This window comes from Oryctolagus cuniculus, chromosome 12 (assembly GCF_051225735.1).
Source record: "Oryctolagus cuniculus isolate XC-2025 breed Fujian yellow rabbit chromosome 12, ASM5122573v1, whole genome shotgun sequence".
Taxonomy (NCBI): Eukaryota; Metazoa; Chordata; class Mammalia; order Lagomorpha; family Leporidae; genus Oryctolagus; species Oryctolagus cuniculus.
The window spans coordinates 62,046,522-62,068,495 of record NC_142878.1 but is presented as its reverse complement, the minus strand read 5'-3'; positions in this window follow the sequence as shown (position 1 = coordinate 62,068,495).

The window sequence follows — 21,974 nt, the reverse complement described above, 5'->3', positions numbered from 1 at the left end:
GAGATGCTTCACTGAGGGAGAGAATGTGAACTGTGATAGTTTTCCGTCAGAGAGGAACGTCTGCTCACCTTAGTGCAGCTGAAGGGGTGCTTGCCTTGCATTTGGAGACCTGGGTTTGCTGATGTTGAGAAAGAATGAGCACTCCTGTTACTCCCTGTACTGGATGACCTGAGACAGGATCCTCCAAGGTACCTGCGTCTCTCTGCAGGGCAAACACAGATGAGCTCTTTGTGGCTGTGTGATCCCCAAAAGCCTTCCTAATAACAAACTGAAGTCCGTTCAGTTCAGGTGGCTAAAATAGTGCTTTTGTTACAAAAGCAATGGCCAGAAAACGCAAATTCTCTGAGTCATCCAGCCCAGCTAGTCCTCCAGAACCCAACGACGAGTTGAGCAGTTTTTATTGTCTCCTCAAACTAGGTAATGCCCCCTGGTAGCAGGCCCTTGGATAACGTGCAGGCAGCAGGGGCACTGTCCGCTTCTGGGGACAATTTTCAGTCCAGATTCAAAACCAATTTCCAGGCTTATGTAAGTGAGGGCATTGATAAGAGCTGGCATGGGGGGGGGGCAGTGGAGAGGAGGCATCTAGGAAAAGAGACACAAACAGCCACAGAGGAAGAAACCAGGAGAGAAAACACCTGGAAGGAATGGGAGCCATTGCCAAATAGAAGAGAAGATTGTTTTCCATCAGGATTTACAGAAATGAAAAGAAAAGGAAGAGAAAGAGATTTTAGTCACTTCTGTGAGTGTGCTTCAGAGTTTGTGGAAAATAGAATTGAGGGACCAGCACTGTGGTGTAGAAGGCTAAGCCTCTGCCTACAGTGCTGGCATCCTGTATAGGCACTGGTTTAAGTCCTGGCTGCTCCTCTTCTGATCCAGTTCTTTGGTATGGCCTGGGAAAGCAGTGGAAGATGGTCCAGGTGCTTGGTCCCCTGCACCTGCAGGGGATACCTGGGAGAAGCTCCTACCTCCCAAGTTCGGGTGGGCTCAGCCCCAGCCTTTGCGGCCATTTGGAGAGTGAACCAGCGGATGGAAGACTTTGCTCTGTCTCTCAAATGAATGAATAAAATCTTTTAAAATATAGAATTGAAAAGTAATTTTTTGTGTACAAATCATTTTGAAATCCATGCATTTTTATAGTAATACACATCTCCCATGAACTTTTTGAGGACCCCCCCCAGATATACAATTTCAAAAATGTTTATACCAAAATAAACTTATTTTTAATTTCATTCCCCCATAAAATTTTTGAAATACCCACTTATATCCCATCAGCAACCATTTCTTCAGCATATCATAACACATTAAAAAAAAAACTGTCCTGCATATTAGTGTTTCAAGTCTGGTGGCAAATGGAAGCAATAGTGACACTTTCACATTTTCCTGCCTTCCCAAGTCCCATAACAGTTGTTTAACACAGATGCTGGAGAATCGTCCAAAAGTTTGAGGAAATTGCAGTTTTTATGAAAAAACTATGCACGGATTTCAAACATCTTTTGCGCCAAAGTAAATCTTTAATTCCATTTTCCATGAGCTTTTTGAAGTACCCTCTTACTTGCCTCTGGAAGCAAGAATCAGGAAGGCTGAAGATGGGGTTGGTTTTCAAGAATGACTTGATGGGACCAGTGTTGTGGCATAGCAGATTAAGCTGCCGCCTAGGACACTGGTATCCCATATGGGCACCGGTTCATGTCCTGGCCACTCCACTGCCAATCCAGCAGAAAATGGCCCTAGTACCTGGGCCCCTGATCCAAAAAGATGAAGTTTCAGGTTCCTGTCTTCACCTGGCCCAGCCCTGGCTATTATGACCATTTGGGGAGTGAACTAGTGGGTGGAAGATCTCTGCCCTTTTCTCTGTAACTCTGCCTTTCAAATAAGTAAATCTTAAAAAGGAAACGAACGTATTGATGTGTGCCAGGCAGCAAAAGGAGCAGACCTGAAAACTCATGGCAAAATCTGTGAGCTTATCACACAGGACAAAGTATATAGAGCCTGCGACACAGGGCCACATACTGTGAGAACTCATCAGGGAAAGGCACAGAGAGAACCTAAGAAATTGGAAGAGACTGGGGCATGGCAGGCCATGCGAGAAAGCAAATTAGTACACAGAGGAGGGCCATAAACTCCAGATGCAGAAAATCCACCTGACTAGCTTAGGAGAACCATGTCTTAAAGCAGTTAATATTATCTGCCTATTCTAACTTAACTCATTAGATTTGGCCCACAGCTTTGGAACTCAGATTAACTGGACTATTACTGTTACAAAGACCTAAGATCTTCTTTTGAGCAAATGGTTTGAATCTCTGAAAACTCTTTAGATTTGAAGTTCTAAGCTGAGACTTTAGACTTTGAGACTTGCTAACAGAGTTTTTCCAAATCTGAAATTATAAGGTAAAGCAACATTTCTTAGTGTGCTTAATGCAAATAATCAACAAACTATAATGTCTGCTATTAGACTGTAACTCTGTTTATTGTTTTTAAGTTGGAAACATGATGATCCTGTTGGTTTTGTTACACAGTTTCTTTTCTGAGCTCTCTGCCTATTGCTTGTCAGAATTTTACAGAGATACATTTCCTAGTGAGATAATGCTAGGGTGATACTTTGAGATGATGGCTCTCACCTTCAGAAGTGATAGTTATATTTTGACTCCAAGTGAAGATAGCCTGAAGACCCCTCTTTCTACCTCTGTTGTTTACATGTGGCCGCAAGGGTTTCAGACACTGACTCCTGGTCATCAGTATTTCCCCCTCAAATGTGGGGTCAGATAAGACCAAACAACCAGGGCCAAGATCATCCTGGAAACATGGAACAGGGACTACTAGCTAGCAAATGAGCAACAGTGTTTTCAAGAAAAAGTAACAAAGGGTGAGGATGGAGATGGGGGAGGAATACGGGCATCAAGAGGGAGTCACCAGCATCAACCCTGAACGAAAGCATATGGCCGAGAGGTTATGAAGAAAGGATCCTTACCCAGGGCCATCTGGTGGTTACTGTCGCCGCAGCTGCCAGAGCTGCAGCCTCTGCCGAAGCTCACCATTTCAAAGCAATGCTAGCCAGATAGGATGCTGGGAATTCTCATACTTGTATGCTAGACTCCCTGTATAGTGTTCATACTAGGGCTGTCACACCTGAGAGAGAGAGAGAGAGAGAGAGAGAGAGAGAGAGAGAGATCTTAGACTTCTTGGTAATAAGGAAGCAAGGATTAGGATTGAGAGTATTGCCTCAACTTTAAAAAAATTGCGTGCATTTTTAAAACCTGTTCCTTGCCAAGCAAGGCTGGCTGTGTCTTAGAATAACAGCCCACTATGATGGAATGCAGAAGGCACAGTTGTTCACGCTTGGGCAGTCCACGTCCCTGTGCTGCCACTTCTAAAGCAACAGAGAAGTTGTTAGCTCAGTTATGACTGTCTGGGAACTACTGCACCATATTACCTGATCATAGAAACATTCTAAAGATGATTTTTATCAAGTTTTGGAAAGTAGAGGGGGCTATTGGAATGAAGACATTCCAGCTGGCAGATATCATCTGCAAAGTACGTCCTGGCAGGAAAACAAAAGCAGCGAAGCAGGCCACTCTCCTTGTCCAGACAACAGGACAGAATATCAGGAGGGGGAGAAGTGGGTCTAAGCCGAGAGGGCCGTACAGGCGGAACCCGTGTGCCTGCCACAATGAGCCTGTGGTTATTCCCATAACTACTTTTTCCTGTGCCTCATTCTACTTAGAGCACCACAGAAGATCCCCTCAGGTAGCTATAGTTACTCCCAGTCCTATGACACCTGGTCACTGATTTCCTTGACCCCCTGTACAAAAAATTGTGGGATGCAGTTTACATTCCAAAGCTATGAAGTGCCCTGAGTCAGTTACACCATTATCAAGCAACTGGTTTTTCACCATGTGATACCAAGTTGTGTGTCAAGGCAACATATTACCATGAACAACCAGTGTTCCAGGGTTATTCAACTCAACTTGTCAGAGAGACAAGAGCAGCCTTCCTCTCTGCCTAGTGTCCCAAAGACTCAACAGAAAAAGTGATCCTTACTCTGGATACAGACATCCTTTGGAAGCCTGCTCAGTGCATCTGAGCTTTAACCTGGGATCTCAATAAGTGGTTTTTCTCTGGAAAATCAAGGTAGAAACACCACCTCTTTGGAGGTGCATTTGCCAGTAACTGAGCCCTGGTTTGACCTAATCCTTAATGCTTTGCCAAAGGCCTCTGAACTTCTGTAATTTAGCTGGAGTGCCCTGTGCCCCCGCAGGGTGGTTTTCACTTGTGGAGGTCGTGAAGGAATCCCTGGGCTTCAGAAGGCTTGGCAGCTCGCGGGCTGGGGGCTTGACCTGTGAGGCTTTTCGATTTGCTCATTTCCCCCTACGTAAGCCTCATGAAACCAGGAGCTGGACTAGCTCCTTAAAGCTATACCTCATGGAGATGTACCCCACTCCCATGTTGGGGTAGCTGCTCACAATCATGTCCTAAAAATTTGTCAAAATTCGACTGTTCTAACCCACTTAAGAGATGGGCCAAGGACCTCAATAGATATTTTTCAAAAGAGGAAATCCGGGCCAGCACCACAGCTCGCTAGGCTAATCCTCTGCCTGCGGTGCCGGCACCCAGGGTTCTAGTCCCGGTTGCTCCTCTTCCAGTCCAGCTCTCTGCTGTGGCCCAGGAGGGCAGTGGAGGATGGCCCAAGTGCTTGGGCCCTGTACTCGCGTGGGAGACCAGGAGGAAGCACCTGGCTCCTGGCTTCAGATCAGCACACCGCGCTGGCTGTAGCGGACATTTGGAGGGTGAACCAACTGAAGGAAGACCTTTCTCTCTCTCACTCTCTAACTCTGCCTTCAAAAAAAAAAAAAAAAAAAAAAGAGGAAATCCAAATGGCCAACAGACACATGAAAAAAATGTTCAGGATCACTAATAATCAGGGAAATGCAAATCAAAACCACAATGAGGTCTCACCTCACCCCAGTTAGAATGGCTCACATATAGAAATCTACCAACAACAGATGCTGGAGAGGATGTGGGGAAAAAGGGACACTAACCCACTGTTGGTGGGAATGCAAACTGGTAAAGCCACTATGGAAATCAGTTTGGAGACTCCTCAGAAACCTGAATATAACCCTACCATGCAACCAAGCCATCCCACTCCTTGGAATTTAAAGTTTAAAGCTGTTTTTTTTTTTTTTGAAAGATTTATTTTTTTTATTTGAAGGGCAGAGTTACAGAGAGGCAGAGACAGAGAGAGAAGTCTTCCATCCGCTAGTTCAGATGGCTGCAATGGCCAGAGCTGTGCTGATGCATAAGCCAAGAGCCAGGAGCTTCTTCCGGGTATCCCACATGGGTGCAGGGCCCCAAGGCCTTGTACCATCTTCTACTGCTTCCCCAGGCCATAGCAGAGAGCGGGATCGAAAGTGAAGCAGCCAGGACTCGAACCAAAGCCCATATGGGATGCCGGCACTGCAGGCAGCAGCTTTACCCAGTACACCACTGCACCGACCTCTAAAGCGGTTATTTATACAACAGCTTTGCAAGCAAACATCTAAGCCAGCAGCTGTACGGGTGTGTTTGCTTGCTCTCCCTCAGAGGCAGAGACCAAGGAGGATGTACTTTGCAGTGTCAACAGTTCTCATTCCCAAATCCACTGCTCTGCCCCCAGTCGGCAGGAGTAGCCAGAAGGGAGTAGGTGCCCCTATTCCATTTGTATCCATACTGAAGGCATCTTCCCTTGAGCTGCTATTGTGGGTGACCTGTGGCTGGTGCTATGAGTCGTGATGTTTGCACACTTTTCACAAGGTTGCTGAGAGCAGCTGGCTTGGGTGGGCAGAGCTCACGCCCAGCTAAGGAGAGAGCATGAAGCCGTCAACTGCAGGCAGCTGAGCTGCATTGCCATGAAGCCTCCACCGGCTAACCCCTGGGTCCCCCCATGAACCGTTATCACGACAGGCTTGCAGATCGGCTTGATTGCCAACTGACTGGACTCGCTGATTTTCCTAACCTCCACCTGCAGCTACTCCTTCCCTTTATTTTATTTTATTTATTTATTTATTTATTTATTTATTTATTTATTTATTTATTTATTTTGACAGGCAGAGTGGACAGTGAGAGAGACAGAGAGAAAGGTCTTCCTTTGCCATTGGTTCACCCTCCAATGGCTGCCGCGGCCAGCGCGCTGCGGCCGACGCACCGCGCTGATCTGATGTCAGGAGCCAGGTGCTTCTTCTGGTCTCCCATGGGGTGCAGGGCCCAAGGACTTGGGCCATCCTCCACTGCGCTCCCTGGCCACAGCAGAGAGCTGGCCTGGAAGAGGGGCAACCGGGACAGAATCCGGCGCCCCAACCGGGATTAGAACCCGGTGTGCCGGTGCCGCAAGGTGGAGGATTAGCCTAGTGAGCTGCGGCGCTGGCTACTCCTTCCCTTTAAAAACCCTTTTTGCTTGCTTACTGGCTGGCCAGGGGGAGAGAGCACACTCTCGATCTGGGGATCACTCTTTTCTCTGACCCTTTCCTCTTACCACCTTTCACACCTGGCAAGTTGGCTGTCCAGGGCAAGTTGCAAGGACTTGGTTGTCTTGTCCAGTAGCAAAAGCATGAATGGATTGAGTCGGGGTCAGGTGGTAGAAGCTTCGGGAGATTTCAAGGTGTGGACTAGGGACGTGGAGCTGAAAGACATTTGAATATGAAGGTGCTTTTTTAGCAAATAGAGCAGAGAGCCCAGAAGACAGCAGAAAGATACAATGGCAGAGAATTTTCCCAATCAACCTAAGGAGCCTGAGCAATGTCTCAGGGAAAGTCTAGGCAAAATAGCTAAGGGGTTCTGTAGAGAATTCTGCTCTGAGCTCACTGACCTCCACCGGCTTGTGAACGTAAGGGACCTATCAGCATTGGTACACACACGCCTTGACATCATGGGTCCGAAGTTAAATATCAAGTCTTTGGTCCTCTTCTTGCTGGAATGTCCTTGGGCCGGAGTTCCCAGGCATCTGGCTTCTCTTTCTGCACTCTTCGCTAAGGCAGGGTTTCCATGGCCTCTCGGCCAGAGGCCGCTGCTACTTCTTCCTTTCAAATCTTCTCTGAATAATGGCTCCTTGAGGCAGGGACTGTAAGCGCCTGAGTGCAGAGAACGGCGCGTCACTCCCGGGTCTTGGGATTTTCTAATCCAGCATTCCCTTACTCTGAAAACGGGAAAAGCAGTTCCTCTTCTCACAAAGCTCCCTTCCTAGGGCTTGGGAGAAGAACCAAAAGCAAAAGGTGCCCTTCATTTTGAGTTGCTGCTGATGGTGATCTCGCTGAGTCCCCCAGCCTGACCTATCAACATGGGGGAGGGGCCGGGGGGTAGGTGACTGCTCTGAGCATGCAGTGCAGAAATCCTGCCAAGAGGCTGTGACAGGGCACTTCCTGTCCCTCTGGTCACATCCACTCGCCTACAAAAGGCTTCTGGAGAGAATGGCTTTAAAGGCACACCTCCAGCCAGGAGTTCTTGCCTGCTGACTTTTCTAAATCGTTGTGTGGCCAAGTGACTCCGATTTCCTAGCAGGAGTAGCCCTCGGACTCCTGTGGGCAGGCTTTGTGAAAGAAGCAAGCTTAGACTGCCTGTGGTGTGTGCCCAGCATATGTGGCCACGGGCCTGGGATGAGACCGTATTCCTGATCTGTCAGAATAATGACTTGAGCGTGTTCCCAGCAGGTTCTCAGTGTGATCACACAAGGGTACCCTCATCCCTATCTCAGATATGTTGGGCTTGGAGTCCTTCCCCATTTGAATTTCGGGATCAGTCAGAGGGAAATAGCAAAACGGCATTCCTTCATGGAGATAATCAGTCGGCAGCTGGCTACTCCTGGTAACACAGCTCTGCTGGCATATTCCAGCAGCTGGGCTCACTTCAGGGAGAGCAGACAGAGCTTCCCCTGCTCAGACAGGGTACACTAACCACCACCGCGGCAGCTTCCTTGCTAGCCGCAAACACAAAAGCCTCGAGGCAAGATAGGGATCTGCCTGTGGGCTGAGCTTGAGTCCAGTCGCAGCTCTCCACTTGCCAGCCGTGTGGCCTTCGCTGTTCGTGCACTCAAAGTGTGTATGGAGGATGTCTCTGAGTGGCAGCCATGTTTGCAGACAAGGTGACTGGTCTTGCTAAGCCTCCGTCCCCTCCTCTGAGAAGGAGGTGGGGGAGAGCAGTACCTACCTCCTAGGGCTGTGTGAGGGGAAAGTGAGCTGGTCCGTAGGAGGCTCACAGCACATGGCTCAGGGAGCACACCCTGGGCTGGCAGGGCTGGCTGTAGGGATTGTGCTCTTTCTCCAGCCTGTGCTGCCCTCCTGGCTGGCCAAGACCGGAGTATTGCCACAACGTCTCCCTCAGTTCTTACTTGGTGCCTGCACCTTTAACTTTTCATTGTCTTCCTTTGTTTGGTATTCATGAACCTAGAACTACCCACCCCAAGGGGAAGGGTAAATAGTGCAAAAATTGCACACAGACTCTGCCCTGGCTTCAGCGCTCTCCTTGAATGTCAGCCGCTCACCAGGTTCTTCCTGTTGACTCTCCCAAGGGTCATGCATTAATCTGATGCACACATAAAGCTGTATATACAAAACTATACATAGTTATGTTACATTCAACTAAGATATGCAACATAATCAGTGTAAAAATGCATCATGTATAAACTAATACATGTTATCAGATTAATATTAAACACATGTGCTATGTATACAAATACATATGTGCATTCAGTCTTAGACAGTATATATTTTCCTGTCAATATTCAAGTCAAAGTTGGATAGATCTCTTGGTGATAGGAGAAACTGATAGTCTTTACAAAACAATAGGGAAGCTGATTTAGGTTTTAGCAGATTCAAGCATTGCTCAGAAATTTTCCTCAAATATTCTGCAGTTCTTCTGGGGTTATGTTAAACATGGAAGTAGGAACAGCAGACAGTAACAAAAAGGAGTTAGAGCCAGGCATGTAATCTAGCAGTTGAGACATCAGTTTAGATGCCTGCATCTTTGATCTTTAACTCCACATTTCTGCTAATGAAGACCTTGGGAAGCGGAAGTGATGGCTCCAGTGATTGGGTTTCTGGCTCCCAGCTTCAGCCTTGCCTGGGTTCACTGTGGGCTGGAGTCCTGCCCTCCCTTCAAACTGTCCCAACTCTAGCAGTGGTACTGAGCGAACTCCAGACAGAGTTGTGGCAATGATGCTTATACCACCAGGAGTGGCCCAGATGTCACAACAGTCAAGATTGGCCTTCTTACAAACCCCACCAATATCATGATGAGGTCGTTCAGTCTACTCCAGAGTACAAGTTTCCCAAAGCCCTAGGTGTAAGCCTTAACGAGAGGACTTCAGAGCCATGGACCAGTTATTATGATGCAATTACCAAATCCCATTGGTTGTAGATTTTATTTCTGTTCACTCAGCCAGTATTTATTGGTCTCTTGTTACATACCAGGCAAGATCTTCACACAGGATCTGGTACTATAGTTCAGGTTACATGATGCAAACCCTTGGGTCATATTTCCCCAACACTGAATTTTGCCTTAATACCTAGACAAAATCAAGCTCCGTGAAAACTTGCTCTCAATCTTTCCTTCTCACTGTGATCCCCAGCCACTGTGAATCATAGGACTCCGGCTGCATCTACCAGAGCTCCACTGTGAACCACCAGCTAGACTACAGCAACCCATGTTTCCCCCTGTGTCCTGAGTTCCTGTCTTAACCTCCTGGTCACAGGGGCACCCTTCACTGAGCTGCCCCACATTTGATTGCCTAGTCAGGGAGGTTGCATATAGCAAGTGCTCAGTAAGCCTTCTATGTTCCACGTATACTGCCTGCTGAAAAGTAACATAAATGGAAAACAGGACTCCTCAGTATACAAGTAAAATAAATTCCTATCCCCTACATCTATGGTTAACACATAGTAGATGCCGAAAAAAAACACTTTTGCATAAATGAATTGATAGACTCATTCTGGTCTTTATATTTCCATATCTTGTTAAAACAATCTCTTTTCCCTGACAATGCCAAACTAGAATTGGTAATTACAACTTGGATGCCTCCTCTGTTTAAGGCACCTTAGGAGGGTATCACTTCATGCATTCCAAAAAGGGGGAAGTACATCCTATTCCAAATGTGCTACAGGGGGGAGTACTGCCCTACCTCGCTCAACCCTGGGAACATGTCTTCCTATCCAGCTAACCAGAAAAAGGGAGGGTGTGCATAACGATGTCATTATTTCAAGCAGAGCAGTACTCTCCTATGCTTCGTCCCAGTGCCAGATGTGTACAAAAATGACAGATAGTAATTTCCCTTACCCAGAAACTATAGTTTTGAAATCCATATAGCAGAGGTTTCCTTTCAATTCCTCTCCCCCTTCCAACTGTCTGAGGACCTTTTGGCAATGAGAAGTTGCGCACAAGATCTTGTTGGAAGGAAGAAAATAGCACTCATTCATTGATAACAACACAACTAACAATTTTGAAAGACATTTAAATCTCAGCTTGAAGGTACCTGATTCTTCTCTGCAGACTTAAGAGTTGAAGAAATTTCAAGATAATAGGGGAATGCTGGAGTAGACTAACATTACAGATAAGTCTAATTACCCTCTATCCATATGTAATTCCCACCTCACTCAAGCTCATCAACTGGGTTATACCAATGAATGTGTTCACTGAGCAGGATTTGCTATCTGTCTGGCTCCGGTATGTGTTAGCCACAAGTGCGTGAGAATACATGATGCAGAATTGCCAAGGTATTCATACATCAGATATGTTTGCAGGTGTTAAGTAGCAGGACTTTTTTAAGAAATTTATTTAAGTCAGTTACACAGAGAGGCAGAGAGAGAGCTTCCATCCGATGGTTCACTCCCCCAATTGGCCACAATGGCCAGAACTGTGCTAATCCGAAGCCAAGATCCAGGAGTTTCTTCCGGATCTCCCACGTGGGTGCTGGGGCCCAAGGCCTTGGGCCATCTTCTACTGCTTTCCCAGGCCATGGCAGAGAGCTGGATCAGAAGCGGAGCTGCCAGGTCTTGAACCGGCACCCATATGATGAAGTTGGTGTTATTTGAGAGAATAAAAAATACAAAAACTAACAAGATCCTAAAGGATTTGGGCTGTATTTCGTCTTTCTCCAGAGCATTTGTGTACTGGTAATCACTATGTCTACTCTGTTACTCTAGCTCTTCATCAACAAAGAAATAGCTGTCAAACTTTGTTTACGTATCCATTCTAGTTCATTTTTTTTTCGTCGTAGCAGTCTGTCAATGAGAACAGAATCCATAGAAAATAATATGAAGAGGTTTTCTGTAAGAATTGACTTAGGCAATTGGGAAACTGCCTAAATAGGTTCAAAATCAGCAGGACAGACAACAAGGACTATGTAGAACTTTTGAACATGGACTGAAGGTGCCAAAGGGCAAATTTCTTCTTCGCTCAGGGGAGCTCTGTCTCACATCTGGGCATTTAGGATGATTGAATTGGGCCACCCAGTTTATCTGGAATCTCCCAGGTCAACTGATGATGAATTGCAATTATATCTATAAAAGACCTTCATAGCAACATCTAGATTACTGTTCGATTGGATAAGTAGGAAATACAGTCTCCAAATTAACTTATCCAAATAATTATCACAACCTAACTCCTTTTACCTACTTATTGTCTGTCTTCCTTCACTTGAATGTAAGCTCCATGTCTGCATGGTGAGAAATCAATAAATGAGAAGTTAATGAATGATTGAATGAATGTTTCTGGCTGGAAGAAGTCTTCTTTCTCCATACTTGTCTCTTCAGTATTCACAAGTCCCAGAACAGCAGGTGATACTAATTACTCATTAAATTGCCAATAGAAATCCAGTAGGTGATGCACATTCCTTCCCCCTGTAGAATTCTACAACTCGGGTGTGACAAGTGCTTGGAGAGGGTGAGCATGGAGGGCAAGAGGACAGCTTTATACACTTCTCATGAAAGAGACAAGGAGAGGCTGTCATCACCCTCACTCCCGGGGGTGTGGGATTTGAAGATAGGAGGAAGCACAAATGTGATTGGCAGTCATGCTCGCAGTGATTTCGGGAATAGCTCAGTGTGGCATTGACTGACAGAGTGGGAAAGGTCACAGGGTGCAAGCTTCTGGATGATTTTGCCTCCAGGTGTCAGCCTAACAGGAAAGTCACTGTCTTTGACTACTGCAGCTAATGATCAGAGCTAGCAGAGAAAATGGCCATAATACCTCAAGGTCAAGCTTCATTCTCTGTGCCCTGAAGGAAAACAGCCTCTGATACCCTTGGATTGTTTCTTTTGGAGGTCTAGGACTTTGAGACTTTCTTCTAACCACGATGGAGTATTTTTATTTACATCTGGGATGATAATTATATGTAGTATTCTTTTTACTTGGAACATGCTCCTCCTTTTTATCCTTAAAGAAGGAAAAGCTTTCCTACCAAAACTGTTATTACCAAGCAGTATTTCCTTTCCAATACATTCAGGACCCACCAGCCTGCCAACTTGGCAGATGTAAGAAAGTGTGTACACGTATACACACACGTACAGGAAATAGTGAAAAAGTACAAAAGAGCCTAGATGAAAACATGGGACTAACCAAGGAACAGAACATTTATGGATGCATGTTCTGGATGTAAGGAAAACACACCAGAAAGTGCAAACATTGGTAGACATAGCCCTATGTATTTGGCACTCATAGAAGCAATTGTAGATAAGATGGATCTGTGGACAAGAGAAGCAGACATTGAAATATATGGCCATTGAGTCAGTCTATAAATTCTCCTTATAGAAACTTAGGAAAGAATTACAACCAGTGTAGAAATCTGGAAGCCGGTATGGCTAACACCTAATAGTAGCTACCAAATGTGTGTTTGCTGAAGATGAAGTTATAAAAACACTTGTTAGAACAGAGACTGCCTGCAAAAGGGTATTGCTGTCAGTCTAGATGGTTTCTGAAATTGGAAGACAGGTGATACTTTTGACTAAATGGCTCCTCAACTCCATGAAAGCCGAGTTCCCTCCATGCATAACTCCATAATGCTTTGACTTCCCTATCCACTTGCATTTGCAGCAGTCAGATGCTGAGAATCATGTTTGCCCTATCCCTTGCCCCAAAATGAGGTCATTATACTTCAGTATCCAGGGAAACAATTCAGCGATCCCCCAGCTGATCAATAAGGAGTTTAGGCTTTGAGGCTCAAGGACCAGTGGAAGCTGATCTCTGGACATTTTCTAGAAATGAACTAGCCTTTAAAAAATTGATGATAGACATCTGATAAATCGGGACTACTAAAGGATGGCAGTGGCACTAATATTCTTAAAAATCACTTCTGTGGACTTTACAATGTTTTCATGAATTTAAGGAACCTGAGTGTTTCCAAATTATGAATCTCTACATGCCAAAGCAGATTGGGCAACCAAGCAGGTCTGAAGGGACTTGAATATTTGGGAAGGATTTTGCCTATCCCCAATCTTGTTGCTAAAATAACTTAAGTTTATAAAAACGCACACAGCAAAGTAAGAAAATAAATTTAAAACAAGAAAATAACATGCAGAAAATAGCTAAGCAACTAAGACATAACCAGGAATAGGGTTAATATCCAAAACCAGATTCCCTAGAGACTAGATGACACATGAGAATAAGAAAGCTCTCCAGCCTTTGTCCCCTTATCCCGTAACATCTTCCAGTCTTCCCCATCAGATCTGTAGACACTGGGAAGGGATGGCACAATAGCTCTACACTCACCAAGGTTTTCTTCATTTCTTCCTGTAGAAAAGGACCCAAAATCGGGGGTAGTTAAGGTGGATATGGAAGAGGAAGGGGTCTCAGACTTTCCCTGTCCAGATAGCGCCTTCTGTTGACTGCCTTCTCCTAAGTGTTTGAAGGTGAACTAGATGAATAAACTTGAGTCTTCTCCACACCTAGACTTCAATAAGGCAAAAACAACCAGAGAACCAGGCATAGATAAAAGTCAATGATATTATCACTGTTAAGATTTTCTTGGATAAAGTGATAATGTTTGTTTCTTCCCTCTCAAATTCCAAGATAAGTATAGGGATTGGAAAGATGAAAACTTAAAGTGTAAGCTTTATTACTGGGGTAACTGGATTCAACAGAGCAACAAAGTAGAGATCCTAGTGAGCGTCCTGTAAACAGCACCTACACTCAGAGCCACAGGTCTGCCCAGTGTAGGGGCAGAGTCCATACACTTGAGCAAGCTCCAAGTATGTGAGCAGTGGGATCCAATCATCAAGAGATGCTCCACGTAGTGAAAAGAAGCCGAGCCTTATATAGTTAGAGCCTCCTCTCTATCTTGCCAGTCAAATGAGCTGCTCCTCCCTTGGGGTGTAATGGAAGATCTTCAGTGAATGAGAACAAATGAACAAAGAGCCAACAGTTGTATCTGCCATACTTGTCTATCCTCCATGGGCTGAGACATACAAGCTTTCTCCCTGAAGGACCACATAATAATGGTACAGTTCTCAGTTGCACCAGATAACCCTGGGATGCATAGAAAAGAATGGGAAACAAAACCGTGAGTGTTGATTCCGTTCTCAGGTTCACATCCAAAGCTGCAAGTTAACATGAATATGTGTATGGATTTGAACAGATATATAGGGCAAGATTATTTCTGGTTTCTTCTGTTCATAAGGATCTGAGAACCATAAGAATTGGGAAGCAGAGGCCAGCATTATGGCACAGCAGGTTAAGCTACCATTTGTATCACCAGCATCCCATACTGGAGTGCCAGTTGGAGTCAAGGCTATGCTGCTTCAGATCCAACTCCCTCCTAATGTACCTGGGAAGTAGTAAATGATGGCTCAAGTACTTGAGCCCCTACCACCCACAGGGAGACCAGGCTGGAATCCCTGGCTCTCAGCTTTACCTGGCCAGTGCTGCTATTGTGGACGTTCAGGAAGTAAACCAGTAAGAGGAAGATACCTATCTGTCCATCTACCTCCCCCATCACTGTCACTCTGCCTTTCAAATACGTAAATCTTTTTTTAAAAAGCAAAAACTGGGGCTGGCGCTGTGGCTCACTTGGTTAATCCTCCACCTGCGGTGCTGGCATACCATATGGGCATTGGGTTCTAGTCCCGGTTGCTCCTCTTCCAGTCCAGCTCTCTGCTGTGGCCTGGGAAGGCACTGGAGGATAGCCCAAAAGCTTGGGCCCTGCACCCGCATGGGAGACCAGGAGGAAGCACCTGGCTCCTGGCTTCAGACCGGCATAGCTCCGGCCGTAGCAGCCATTTTGGGGGGTGAACCAATGGAAGGAAGACCTTTCTTTCTAACTCTACCTATCAAACTAAAAAAAACCAAAAACAAACAAACAAACAAAAAACTGGTAAATAGCCTGCTATTTGGTCATCTGTGAAGACCTCCTGATGCAGTCACATTAGGCTGAATGCATTAGGTCACCCATCACACAAAACCCTTCAATGCTCCTTCTGTTCTGATTTGAATCCCAGCCCCTTATAATATCCTTCCAAGCCTCACCACACCTACAATTAGTTACTTGTCGCTCCCCCACTCGCGGAGGAACGACACCGGACCGGACGTTGTTTTCTTTCCCCGGTCCTTCCCAGATTTTCTGCCGCTCCCCCGCTTTCGCGGAGGAGCGGCACCAACGAGCTCCCCAACCGACTCTCTCAGGGGGCCCCACATGTTGTCTCTCTCCCTCTTTTACAGTCCTCTCCCACCAATCCATGCTCTGCTGCCCACATGCTGAGCACGCCGCTCTCTTCCAATCAGAGGTTGGATCAGGAATCAGCTAATTGACAACGCAGCTGTGTAAGATTTGTTTACTCCCTCTCAGCACCATATGATGGTAGATCAGACGCATAGAGTTAGTTTCAGTCCACAGTTTCAGTACTTATTTCTCACCCGGGTGCCCCGCCATGTTGCGGGAGACGGACCCTGCTCCCCACAGTTACTCATCTCTTCAGCTCCCTCCCTCACCCTCACCTTCTCCTTTAATGAATTTCTCAGAAGCACTAACTTTCTTTAAGGGTGCTTTCTGCTACTTGGAACACTGTGGCCCTCCTTCTTCTGATTAACTTCAACCCATCCTTCTCTTGAAGGATTTCCCATGGGCAGCATCTCCACAAATTTAGTTAGGAACTTCTCAATGAAGTCCTCCATGTAGACCACCATGGGCCACAGAAATTGTCAGTTACTATAGTTGTTGACATCGTTGACTGCAGCTTACACTGCATAAAGTCAGGGACGGTGTCCAGCATTTTAACCTTAATTCATAGCAAAGCATTTTGTGGGTCATGTTTAGGGTCCTGAATATTCACTAATCACCTAGTGAATGAAGACTTTTCCCAACTATAGGACCTCAGCCCCTATTCTAGCCTTCTTTCTTCTCTGTGAAGTTACTCGGACTAAAAGCAACTAGGGGAAAAAAATAAAAATAAAGCAATGAAGAAAAACAAATTCCAAGATCCTGCATTCTCAATTAAGTGTTCCCACTGCTTCTTTCTGCCACTAGATAAAGTCTCCAAAGACCACGAAATCAACAATATCTCCTAATTTTCTACCAAATTAAAGAAGGTTACAGCTTTCTTCTCCCCAAAGAACACCTTCTCCAGTGGCTTATTAGCTAGAATAAGACCCAGGAGCCAACAAGATCCTCTTTGTTCAATTGCACAACCTTTACTTTATTTTAGCCCTCATTAGACCTGCTCTCACCAGGCTGATGGTAGCCCTCCCCCCTCAAAGGATGACTTTGAGGAGTTGGTACAGTTTTCTAGCAAAGTCTGCACTATTCAAAGTTCCCTACTGCTCCCCTCTGAGATGACACCTTCAGAAACCCATTTCTAATGCCACGCTCATAATTGCCAGGGTGGCTGTCTGGGGAAGGCAACCTTCTAGGTGTCTTCCCAGGCCTCACCAACTAGCTCAAAGGATCTTATCTCCATGGGTAGTATTTTTAAGGTGGATTCGTAGGTTAGGTTTGAGGATATCATCAAATTGCCTCAATGCATTTGCCAGACTTGGTGCAGACTCACATTTGTTAATGACACAATCTGAAGCTTCTGCTAGATTATCTCAGTAGTTCATAGGCACGTGGTCCTGGAGCTTTACCTGGATGGTCTTTTTACAGTGCCTTCCAATGATCCCAACTAATGGCTCACTGTTTTGTAAATGTTTGTTCACTGAGGCTAGTCCATGAGCTTGGAGAGCCTTTTCATACACTGACTTCTTTGTCTAAGCTTGTTTTGCCTCCATCTTGAGACCCTTTGTTGAGGAGCTGGAAGGCCTTTCAACACATCAAAATTTTATGGGAAAATTCCACAAATAGAAGGCTACATATGGAATTTTGAGGACTCTGCCTCTAAATACATATGTGACCATGTGTAAATTACTTAAAATCTGTATTCTTTCATTCTGTATCTTTTGAAAAGGAGGTAAGACGGTGTGGGCTAGACAAACCCTAAAGTGTCTCTGAACTCTGAAACCTCTGCAACAGCATAACATCAGAACATATGGTTAGAAGTGACACTACACATGATAGGTTCTGTTTACATGCCCTGCTGTATCCACACCACAGAAGTGCATGATCATGCTGTATAACTAACAAGGCAATATTAAATTGTTTTCCTGTTTGTGCTTCCTGTTTTATTTCTGTCACATAATTTTCACCCATGTTTTAGATATCAGCTATGGAAATAACATTCAGAAAAACAGGTGTTGGCCTCGTGGCCTAATCGGTTAAGCCACTGCCTGCAGAACTAACATCCTAAATGGGCACCATTTTGAGTCCTGGCTGCTCCACTTCTGATCCAGCTCCCAGATAATGCACTCAGGAAAGCAGTAGAGGATGGCTGAAAGTTTAGGGCCCTGCACTCATGTGGGAGACACAGAAAAAGCTCCTGGCTTCAGCTTGGCATAGCTGGGTCATTACAACCATTTAGAGAGTGAACCAGCAGATGGAAGACCTCTCTCTCTCTCTCTCTCTCTCTCTAACTCTGCCTTTCAAACTAAAAAATAACAGAATTATCTTTTCAACTTTTAAACCTGAAAACATACTGAAATAACTAACATGGAACATAAATTGGATATATTTACAGAGAAGGCATGGTCATATACAGATTTCCTTGCTCTGGGCTTAAAGATTTCTCAGAGTGGAGAAAGAAAAGATATGAAAGGTAGTGCTTAGGCAGTGCATAGTATGTTCCCACAGAAAAGGGCCTGAATCCTGCCACTCCTCCCTGAAGCAAGCCAGTGCAGAAAGGACCTGTGTTAGTGTGCTAGAACAGTATCACTAGGGAGCCCCCGTCCTCTACAAGTAAAGTATGGTAACAGTATAGGGAAGGAGGAATCTAGGAATGTTGCTTCCCAAGCATGTTATCAGGAAGCTGGATAGAAGCAGAGCAGCCAGGACTCAAACCGGTACTCCGACATGGGATGCCAGCATCACAACCAGCAACTTAGCCTGCTGTACTACAGTGCCAGCCCCAAGGAGGTGAATCTTAGGCCACCAATCTGAAAGGCTTAGAGGAGATCTTGGCACTGTCATCTCTTGGTACATCATACATTGACAGCTTAAGAATTTAATCTGTTGTAGAAAAGCAGCCACTCGGGATAGATTCTTCTCTGTCAAGATAAGGATACTACAGAAGATGATCAAGAAACGTGAGAGAAGTTGCTCTCCATGTTCCTCTTCTTTTTTTTTTTTAAGATTTATTTTCTTTCAAAGGCAGAGTTAGAGAGCAAGAGAACTCCAATCTGCTAATTCATTCACAACAAATACCCACAACAGCCAGAGCTGGATGAGACCAAAGCCAGCAGCCAAGAACTCGATCTGAGTCTCCCATGTGGGTGGTAGACACCCAACTACCTGAGCCGTCACCCGCTGCCTCCCGATGTACGCATTAGCAAGAAACAAACTGGGAGAACTGGGACTCGAACCCAGGAACTCCAATATGTGATGTGGGCTTCTCAAGTGGTGTCTTGACTGCTATGCCAAACGGCTGCTCCACGATCCATCTCCTTAATACAGGAAGTTATTTTCAATTAATAATTGAACTGACAGGTTATTTTCAGACTTTTATACACTAAAATAACCAGTAATTTCTTTAAAAAAAAAAACACTAAATGCTTCAGTGCTGTTCTACATATATCAAAACGGTAATAACACGCAAACACCACGGTGACACCCCAGCAGTTAACGACACGGCTCCTTTCCATGGAAACGCATCAGAGCGCCATAGAAAGGTACCAGCTGTGATGCCAAACACGTCTCTGAGCTCCCCAAACTGACAGGGCAGATCCTGAGCCCGGATTTATCTGCACACTCAGACAATGAGCCACTTTGTGCGGTTCTGCCTGTGGCCACAGACCACAGGCAGCTCTCACAACGCCTTGCCTTCAGGGCATCACAAGGAAAACAAGCTGGTACATTGAAGCGACACTGACATTCGTTATTCCAACACCCAGAAAAGAAATATTGAGCCAGCAAAATCAAGTTTTTGAAAAAAGCCCAAAGTACAAAACGTGGGACTTCATGTTCAGGGGAGAAAAGAAACAGAACATGTGCAGGCCCGTGTTCTACCCCCTGAAGGGAAGTTTATAACTGGCAAGTAGAGGACTTGACATGTCGTGGCCCATACCATGTGGGGTTAGACACATGGACCAAGAGCAGGAGCAGCGGTAGGAGCCATGTTTTTGCCTCTACAATGAGCCATTTATATCGTAGCAGCATCACTGCCTTGGGAACAAAAACATTTTTCACTCTATAGTTCAAAAAAGAATTCACTGGATCTATACCGTGTACAATGGTAATGTTGTTGTGCCTATATGCGTGAAGCAGTATATTAAACCCCATTAGGGTTACTCTTTAAGACCATTCTCTCCCTCCATTGTTCAAAATTGTTTGGATCGGTCATTCGATTCATTTTCTAATGCTTCCCTTTCATTACTCTACTGAGTGTGAACCTCATTCTAGGTTATGTAGGCACTTACAACTACATTTAAGAATAGATCAAAGAGTGGCGTAAGTTGAAGATGTAGGCATTTGTTCAATTATAATAGCAGTAACATCTACAAAACCCTGACCTCTGGTGTCCTCACAACACGATCATCAAAGTGCTGCACATCCCCAGGGAGGAAGTTGTCCCTCTTGGTCTATGTTGGCTACAAACATCTGCCCAGTAGCCTCATCTCTGATTGGCACTCTCTGCCAGGCTTTTCCTACGTGGACTGGATCCCCCCCCTTAAAAGGAGCCTGAGCTGAGCCTGACACTCTCTTGGCACACTGGCATTCCATTCTCTTGCTCTCCACTCTCCATTCCCTGGCCAGTTGTGGGTGTGGGCACAGCTCAGTGCTTGTGCTGAAATTGGTGAGAACACAGCAGCAGCCCATGTGACACTCTTGCAGACCTCAGTCTTTCAAATGTGACATGACCTTTCCCTCACCCTCCTGGCAGCACAGGAGCCAGCAGCCCCGAGGTTCGCAGCATCGCTGCACGTGATGCTTCCCATTTTTTGCAACTTCCCAGCCAAATTCTCCAGCTCTGTGAAGTTGTTTTCAACCAAGCCAACAGAATCCAGTTTACCAGGAAATTCTTCATGACGCAGATGAGATCTCCAAATCTGTGCTGCCCTCTGCCAGGGCTGGACTAATTCTTTCTAAATTAGGCTACATAAGGATTCGTGTAGTTACTCAAAAGTAAAAATAAGAACAAATTGTCAGTTGTATGGAAAAGTCAGAAGGAGAGTGTCTTCAATTCTCTGCTGCTGGGTTATGGAGATGTCTTCCAATGAAATGGACTTTTGAGATGACCAAAAAATGGATTTCATAAATAAAACAAGGGACTGGCTTAGCTGATAAAGTCCCCACTTGCAGTGCCGGCATCCCATACGGGTGCCAGTTCGAGTCCCAGCTGCTCCACTTCCAATCCAGCTCTCTGCTATGGCCTGGGAAAGCAGTGGAAGATGGCCCAAGTCCTTGGGGCCCTGTACCCATGTGGGAGACCTGCTCCTGGCTTCGGATCAGTGCAACTTCAGCTGTTGCAACCATCTGGGGAGTGAACCAGTGGATGGAAGACCTATCTGCCTCCCTGTAACTCTACCTTTCAAGTAAATAAACATTTAAAAAATCCATGGCAATAAAAAGTAAATTTATACTAAAAAGCAACTGCCTGTGTCCAGTGTTGTGGCACAGCAGGTTAAGCCACTGCCTGACACGCTGGCATCCCAGATCAGATCGCTGGTTTGAGTCCCAGCTGCCCTGCTTCCAATATAGCTCCCGGCTAATGCATTTGGGAAAGCAGCAGAAGATCATGGCCCAAGAGTTTGAGTCCCTACCACCCATATAGGAGATCTGGGTAGAGTTCCAGGCCTCTAGCTTCCGTCTGCCCCAATACCAATTGTTGTGGCCATTTTGTAAGTGAACCAGTGGAGAGAAGATTCGTTCATTTTCTTTCTTTTAGCCTTTCTAATAAGTAAGATAAACCTTAAAGCAAAAACAATCCCCTAAGGGACTACACTCGAGTTGGCTTTATTTACATTTTCTCTTTTAAGAAAGCTTTTATTCCACGAATACAAATTTCATATGTACAGCTTTCAGAGTATAGCAGCTCCTCACCCCATACTCGCCCTCCCACCCCTACTCCCGTCCCACTGCCTACTCCTGCTCCCATCCCATTCTTAAGATTTGTTTTTAGTTGACTTTATATACAGAAGACCAACTCTATACTAAGTAAAGATTTCAACTTTCTAGACTCGCCCTAATAATCTTCACTTACTCCTCCGATGGCACAATATAGTGGGATCTTGAGTCTCCTTGAGCACTCATTGGTAATTGTGATCTGCCTTATTGAAGCCTGAGGGAGGCTCTCTCCCAGAGAGAGTGACAGGGGTCTGGATCACCCTGACCAGCAGTTCTATTAGTACTGCTTGGTCATCACAGGCCATGCATCTCGAAGAATTCCTTTGCCAGTTGTCCTGTCTGTTCAAAGGACTGGCCACAGAGTAACGAGGCCACA